Here is an 8,559-nt window from a genome sequence, read left to right as displayed (position 1 = left end):
GCAGATATTTACAAGACGTTATTTTTATTGTTTATTCAAAATAGTTCCTGAAATGTTCACAACATTATCAGCATAATTAATACATTTCTGTGCACATCTACTTTGAATGACGGACTACAATGACGTGCCTCATACCTGAAACTAAGCGAATCATTACCCCTAGTTACAGAAATTACCACCAGAGGTCTCAAATTCCGTACTTCTACCGAAGAGAAATGTAGACTGAATATACCTTTTTTCATGTAATAGCACTTTATTTGTAGTCTTCATAGTTTTCATAAATGCATATATAGTTCAACTACATCATATATTAACCGAAAGAAACCGCAAAATGAACTGTGAAATGAAATATAACGGAAACGGAAGTGAGAGATTGTGACGTCACAACTCGTAGGTGATCGTAATATGGCAGGCGTAAACGCCTCCATAAAAATGTTAGCCTTTTTGACTCCAGTGACCTTGAATGAAGGTCAAGGTCATTCATTTGAACAAACTTGGTAGCCCTTCACCGCAGCATGCTACAGACCCAATATCAACTCCCTGGGACTGTTGGTTATTGAGAAGAAGTCGTTTAAAGATTTTAGCCTTTTTGACCCCTGTGACCTTGAATGAAGGTCAAGGTCATTCATTTGAACAAACTTGGTAGCTCTTTACCCCAGCATACTACAGACCAATATCAACTCCCTGGGACTCTTGGTTATTGAGAAGTCGTTTAAAGATTTTAGCCTTTTTGACTCCTGTGACTTTGAATGAAGGTCAAGGTCATTCATTTGAACAAATTTGGGAGCCCTTTACCCCAGCATGCTACAGGCCAAATATTAGGTCTCTGGGACTCTTGGTTATTGAGTAGATGTCGTTTCAAGATTTTAGCCTTTTTGACTCCTGTGACCTTGAATGAAGGTCAAGGTCATTCATTTGAATAAACTTGATAGCCCTTTACACCAGCATGCTACAGACCCAATATCAACTCCCTGGGTCTTTTGGCTATTTAGAAGAAGTCGTTTAATTTTGTTTAGCATATTTGACCCCTGTGACCTTGAATGAAAGTCAAGGTCATTCATTTGAACAAACTTGGTACCCCTTTACTCCAGCATGCTACAGACCCAATATCAACTCCCTGGGACTCTTGGTTATTGAGAAGAAGTCGTTTAAAGATTTTAGCCTTTTTGACCCCTGTGACCTTGAATGAAGGTCAACGTTATTCATTTGAACAAACTAGGTAGCCCTTCACCCCAGCATGCTACAGGCCCAATAGTAGATCTCTGGGCCTTTTGGTTATTGAGAAGAAGTTGCTTGAATGAAAAAGTTGACGCCGGACGGACGGCCGGACGGTAGGACGGCCAGACGGACGGACGACGGACGCCGCGCCACGGCATAAGCTCATTTGCCCTTCGGGCAGGTGAGCTAACAATGTAATAACTGCTAAAAATAGTGTTCCATAAGGTCAAGGTCATTGTACTTAATTACAGACACAAATGTAAATGTGTTTTTGTGGGGAGTTAATTTCACGATTTCGATATGTAAACTATATGGGTTGGGGTAATTTTCGTGATCGATCTACATTCGCTTGTAGTTTGAGATTAGGCAAATTGATATCAAAATAAAACGTGTGGAGTAATTTTTTGCAATCAAAAGGACGTGTAATTAGCGTAAATTTCCCCCTTGTGTGAATTTCCAAATTTACAGTATAAAATCTTTCCAAACAATGTCTAAATCAGCTCTATATGTCAAACTATCAACAAGGTCCACAGAGTGTGGATTGAATACCTTACTAAATACACTTGTAACAATTTTTAAGTTTCTTACCTGTTGAATTTGAACATGTTGTCAGGTGAGAAAAAACTGCTGTACAGCCTAAGGATTCCATCTCGCATCCACTGGACCAGTGACCAGTAAATCTGACCCGAGACACTGCAATAACAGCTAATGACCGATTAGGAGTAACAAATGGATTGTGAACTCGGGAGAAGGTTAACATTGGCTGAATTTGGTTAATATAATATAACCAGCAATAAACTGTATAACATGTTATTAGCTTGTTTTCACTGGTGACTCTTATCTAGATGTACCGTAGTTTATAAACACACCTGCCCATAAATGCACACCCACACATTTTTTCATGAAAAGAGGATTGATGCACTAATTAAAACATATAAGGTTCATTTGCTTACTGATCTGCCAATATAATCTTCAGTCGTTTAAGCAAGGACTCTAAATTGTTTTCACTTGAGTACATAAAGGTAGGTAAATAAAAAAAAAAAAACTTATTTTTCCCTCCCAGATTTTATTTGGAAACTTTTCCTAGTTCAAATACGGTATCTATTGTTTTATCAAGGTGAAGAACAAGAACATACATAATGTAACATAAGAGATGAAAGTCATATGTTTATAGGAGAGGTCAGGGTGAAACAAGGAGAAACTAATATGTTTTACATTATATGAGAGGTCAAGGTGAAACTACATAGTACAATTGTTTTATGTAGTTTAAACTATGCATTATAGGAGAGGTCAAGGTCATTCCAGGCATGTTCTAGAAGATGAGATGAGAAGACAATGAGGTCAAGGTCATATCAATATGTTAAAGGAGAGCTAGAGGTCAAACTGGATACTATAGAGCAAAGGTCAAGGTCATGCCTAGTACTCCCCAGTAATAAAGGTCACATATTATATAATGTTATAGAAGAGTCACAATCCTATACCTGATATGTTACAGGAACGTACTATCATTTTGATCGTACTGGGGCAGCACTACATCCATCTCTCCAATCATCACAGGCTGAAGGCTTTCCACCAGACGTTCAGTGAAGACTTCAAGGGCAGATAACTCTTCCTTGTTTAAACTTAAACTGTCACCATCAGGCCACATACGTGTGATTGCGGAGATCAGCCAATCAAAATGAAGCTGTCTATGAGATCGGCTGTTCATACATCCTTCCCCCATCATGATCATCATCACTGCCATTTCCTCTGTGATTCTTGGTTAATCTTGAGACTGAAGATGACACATAGCGCCTGCCATCATTATCTGTGTGAACTGTATAATCGGTTTTCTCCATCTGTCTGAGATTCTCCCTCCCTCTGTTGCAAAAGCATAATTTTGAAGAAAACGTTCTGTTGTAGAGTTTTAGGATGGTCACAGTTGAATACTCCCGAATCATACAGCAGTTCCATGTCGCTTTCGTTTATTATCTCTTGGTGCTTAACTTCGCCCAAGCCTTCTTTTTTCAGTTTCACCATGCAAGCGTTAAATACTTCATTGGATTTCTTAAAACATGGATTGTTTATGATGTCTACACCATGCGACTTTTCGAATGATTTTTGTAATCCATACCTTATGGAAATTAAGGACTTTTTAGCATACATGGTTCCATCCTGTTTACGAACGGCACAGTAGAACTTTCTCAGCAAATCGTTCAAATCTTCAGTTGAATAATCTTTGATCAGCGTAAGAGAGAGATCGCATGTCAACAGATACTCAGTCAAGATGTTTTCCGCTGTTTTCACCACATTTTTCGTATTTTTGCTGTCACAGTCATCCAAAATTTGCTGTATTTCGTCTTCAGACGCCAGGGCAAACCTACATAAACCATCTGCACCACTCGTAGCCATTTCAAGGTTGTGCAAATGACAAGGGAAGATAACTCTAATGTTTACAGAAAATCGTAATCACTCGGACGCATTCGGGTACTTCCGGAAAGGTTAGCGGTCAACAGTCAATTTTAACAGTTTGTTTGGACGGCGACCACAACAGTTAAACTTTTGGCATTTTTACTCAATACATTGATATAGTAACTGTTGATTAAGGGTATAACAAGATAAACTATTTATCATTATTATCATTAACCAGTTTACTGTCCACTATTACGGCCTTTCCAACTTTCACTTTCAGTGGACGTGTGGATAAACAAGCATACCGGGTATTGCTAAAGCAATACAAGTCCCCTACCCCCCTCACTAAAAATAGTAACAGTCACCCTGAAACTGAGACTTGTCCAAAATATTACATATTAAAATGTTATGGTCCTTTATCATGTTGTGAAGTTTGATCAAAATCGCTCAAGGAATGAAGCCTCTAGAGTGCTGACAAACTTTGGCATTACGTACCTACGTACAAGACAGACGGAGAGGAAAACTATAGTCCCACCTTGTTTCACTGGTGAAGGACTAATACGATAATATGTTTTTGCTTCATTCACATTTCATAATATAAATTGTCTGTACATATTGGTGTTCGCTAAGGTTGTACAACTCTACAAGGAGGAAATACACAAAAGTGTCTAACTTTTGACAGAGCTGGAGAACTTGTCTGTTAGATATAGCAGTAAGTAAATAGCTTTATACAAAGATTTCTTTAGTAAATCAATACATGAAATCAGTACAGTGTACATACACCAACCTTTCTTGTCACTTCTGATATTCTTGACATACCCATCACACGATGCATGTATCAATGCCTTGACCAATTAAAATGCCCCTATCTATCTGCTGTTGCGTCACCATGGCAGCATGGATTAGATCGAGTATGACAGCCCGTTCCCAAAGTGAGATATTCTCTCTCATGTCAGTATGTAGAGACACCAGCCAATCACAGGCTCCATCATCTGAGAGACCTTGACCTTGTAACATGACCTTGACATCATGAGAGCTGTATGGTGACCCATCCTCCTACAAAAACAATCATGTAAAATAAAAAACGAACAAGTGGAAATAAATGAAAAAACTGATTCAAATTAGATTTAATGCCTTCTGATTGTTTCAAACATCCTTTGGTAACATGATCACAAGAAAAGAAGTGAATGGAAAGCTGTTTTATATATGTTTATATTAAATCAGACTTGTGAAGCAACAAAACATAATTACCTCCCCTGGAATAAAAATCTTCACTCCTCGGTTCATCATAGCTCTGGATATTTCTACAAATTTTGGATCCATCGCCAAAAACAGCCTACATAATGAAATGATTTATTTTTACCTCATTTCTTACATATCAAATAAGAAATATTTTAGAATTTAATAGAAAACAAATTTGTCAACGAAACATTTCCAAATTTCCACGGAAAAAGAAAGCATGTAAACATCAGACTGAAAGAATTTCCTGATCTGAAATTCCCCTTTTGTTGCATGGCAGAAATGTTACAACAAATGTGCAGGTTCCCACCTGAAGTTAGGATGTGGTGTTATGGTTAGGATGGCACCATCGATTACACCACTTTCGTTGATGTTAAGGACGCCGTGAGGCTCCAACAGGGCGTTCAGTCTATCTAGGACGGAGGCACTGAAAAGACATGGAAGTATAATTAGCATGCTGATACTTTAATTACATCTACAAATTGAAGAACAGAATACTAATTTATAACTAGAAACATAGGCTGAAAAATTAAACCTTAAACTAAATACAGCCACAACAGAAACTGTTGACATTATAGCATTTTTTTCTCACTCATATTTCAGGGCATTAACAAAATCAATCAAAGTACTGAAAGTACTGAGGGAGGCGTTAATCAGATGAAAAGGTGATATTTGAAATAAAGCAAGAAGAATGATTAAACTGATATCAACATGATTGTTGATAGATACATTCAAGAGTGAGGTTTTAAGTACTTAAACGTTTCTTCTCAAGAGTTTAAAGCCAATTAGATGAAATGGTTTTCAATCCTGATGGACACACAGTGTAATGGTTTAACTGTCTTGATGTACACAATGTTTTTAACCATATTGAAGTTTTAAACAAACTTCTACTAAAGTATTTAAACATATCCACTTAAGTCTTTAAAGTCAACACATTTAGTTAGGTTGTTTAACATTTCTACTAATTGTTTAAACAAGCTTTCACTTAGAAATAGTTAAACATTTCTACTTAAGTGTTTCAAACACATTTCTGTTTTAGTAGTTAACATTCATAGTTAGGTGTTTAAACTGTCCTGATGAACATAATGCTTTTAACTATCCTGATGACGGTCTTAACTGTCCAATTGATTTAGTTTAAGCTTCCACTTGTCCAGTTCACAGAGACTAGTACTATTGAATTGCATTATCAAAGACTGATTATTATACTGATCTACAAACAACTGTCAATTATACGGTTGTGTATATAAGAATAGTATTGTTATTCACATGGTTCTATTAATATTGTTTAACATGACAGGTTAAATTTTTATTAAACATTTACGATGTATTTTTACGTTTAAGAATTAATCTGTGCACTTAAGTATACATGTAATTCAATTAGAAACAGAAATAACAAGAACACATATAATTGTTGATATGTTGAATTCATGACAGCACCTAGTCATTATAAGTTACAACTTTTGAGTATGAATTAAATGAACAATGGAAATACCAAACACAAACTGAATGTAGATGTCTATGGTATGAGTCTTTATTATTAATACTATAACCAACTGCAGTTAATATTATTCCAAAAATTCCAAATTCTGCAGTAAACATCACGAATGTCGGAAAGACCACTACGACTAACAAATACGATAGTTTTGGTAGCTTTATAAGATAAACGATCGGATTTCAGCATACTATCACTGACCCATGATACATGTTTTTTTTTATGAAATACTAGCTGCGATAACGTAGATCTGGACGACAATAGGTCTGTCTCAGAGCAGTGTAGGAAGGGTACTGTATATTGACTTCGTTCTAATGATGCAGTCTGATCAGGCTCTGAATCACTAACGTTAATCGTAAATAAAGTTTAGTCCTAAGTAATTACAGAAAAAATAAGGTAAACATGTGAACAAACAGCTTAACAACTTTTAAGCAACTTGCCTTTAATTCGTGTTGATGAATACTCTAGTGACAAACATCACACTACAGAGTTTCGGATGAAGCCCGTATCCAAAAGGCGCTCCCATTTTGACCGATTGATCATGTGATCAGACGTGAACAGACGGATCACGTGATCGTTGATTTTAATTACATATTTTGATACAAAAATATGAAATATGACATCTAAAGAGACAATTAAATCTTTTGTAAGTTATTGATTTCTGATTTCGACTTTTCAACACACACAACAAAAATGAGACATATGGATACGAAACTACAAGTAAAGCTAGGATAGATGTTTACATAGAAAATAGCGGTAAAGTTGCGACATCATTTTAGTAAGTGATTGAAACAACTGAACAAAATAACTGTTTTGTCGAGTTTTTTACGTCAGATTTTAATGTTTTTATTCTTGCAAATACCGGTATTTTGTAAAACGAATGTCGGTACGGTTCTTGTACCGAGTATACCGGTTGCCAACCCTTCTTTTGATAACAGCCTGTAACATGGCAGGCGTAAATGTCCCTATAAAAATATAAACACATTATGTGGCGGTTGAAATATTATCTCTTGAAAATAAATCCATCTTTATCTATTTATTTTCTCATTCATGCAGGTCGTTGGTTTTTACTTACAATCAGATACGCGTAAAATATTCTACCGTCTGTCACCTGCGTACTAGCTGGCCTACTAACTGACCGAACTACTATGTGTAGATATAATGTTTTTGTTATAATTAATAGGCTCTGGTGGCATTCAAAGTCGATGTAAAATGAAATATATTTCTTTTGTGGGATTTTATGAGAATTGTAATAAACAATTACAACATTCAAAATATAGATCTACTATCGAGATAAATTGGTTGTGTATTGTGTCGGTATGTACGAGTTGTCTCCCGTGATTACGGAGATAGCCGCTTGAGGTACCAAACGATTGGTTCCGCAATGAAATCCTATAGCTGATGCTATAATGTGAGGCACGCCTCCCATAAAAATGATTAGCACCATGACGAATTGAAAGAAAGAAAACCATGTACTGTAACTACAATTTGTGCCATCATTATTTGGCAGAATATTTTCAGCACAAAATCCACTAAAATAAGATTACCACTAAACTATTTACATTTACAGTATATATATTTAGCTCAGCCAGTGACATTTTAACTCGGAATATTTCCCTTTAACTTCATTGTGAGGAGGAAGAGATGTATTTAACATTTAATTTACTGTATCACAGAAAAATATTATTAAGAAATGCAATAAATACAAAGTCTTAAATCAGTTAAGTAGAAAATATTCTACAGTTACTACAGTCAGTGCTCTTTAAGATATATATATCAACATACACATTTCAATGGCTGTTGAAATATTCTAGCAACATAACTTAACATAAAGTCTAGGGGCTATGGTGGCTGAGTGGTTAAGGTGTCCTGACACTTTATCACTAGCCGTACATCTCTGGGTTGCGAGTTCGAAACCCACATGGGGTAGTATATTTGCCTAGTACCGACCATAGGCCGGTGGTTTTCTCCTGGTTCTCCGGCTTTCCTCCACCTCAAAAACTTGGCACACCCTTAATGACCCTGGCTATTAAAACGACGTTAAACAAAATAAACCAAACTAATACGAAGTCTTGGCAGGTTTACTATAAAGGATAAAAGGATCGCAAGCAATGAGCATACCTTTCTGTTACATTATTTAGGACATAACATGTTATTCTCTGTGAACAATTGATACCTGCAGAAGTTGACATTGTCGATAGTAGCCAATGACCGGCCTG

The sequence above is a fragment of the Pecten maximus genome, chromosome 5, assembly GCF_902652985.1.
Source record: "Pecten maximus chromosome 5, xPecMax1.1, whole genome shotgun sequence".
Taxonomy (NCBI): domain Eukaryota; kingdom Metazoa; phylum Mollusca; class Bivalvia; order Pectinida; family Pectinidae; genus Pecten; species Pecten maximus.
The sequence above is the reverse complement of the archived record's forward strand: the minus strand, read 5'-3'. Positions refer to the sequence as shown.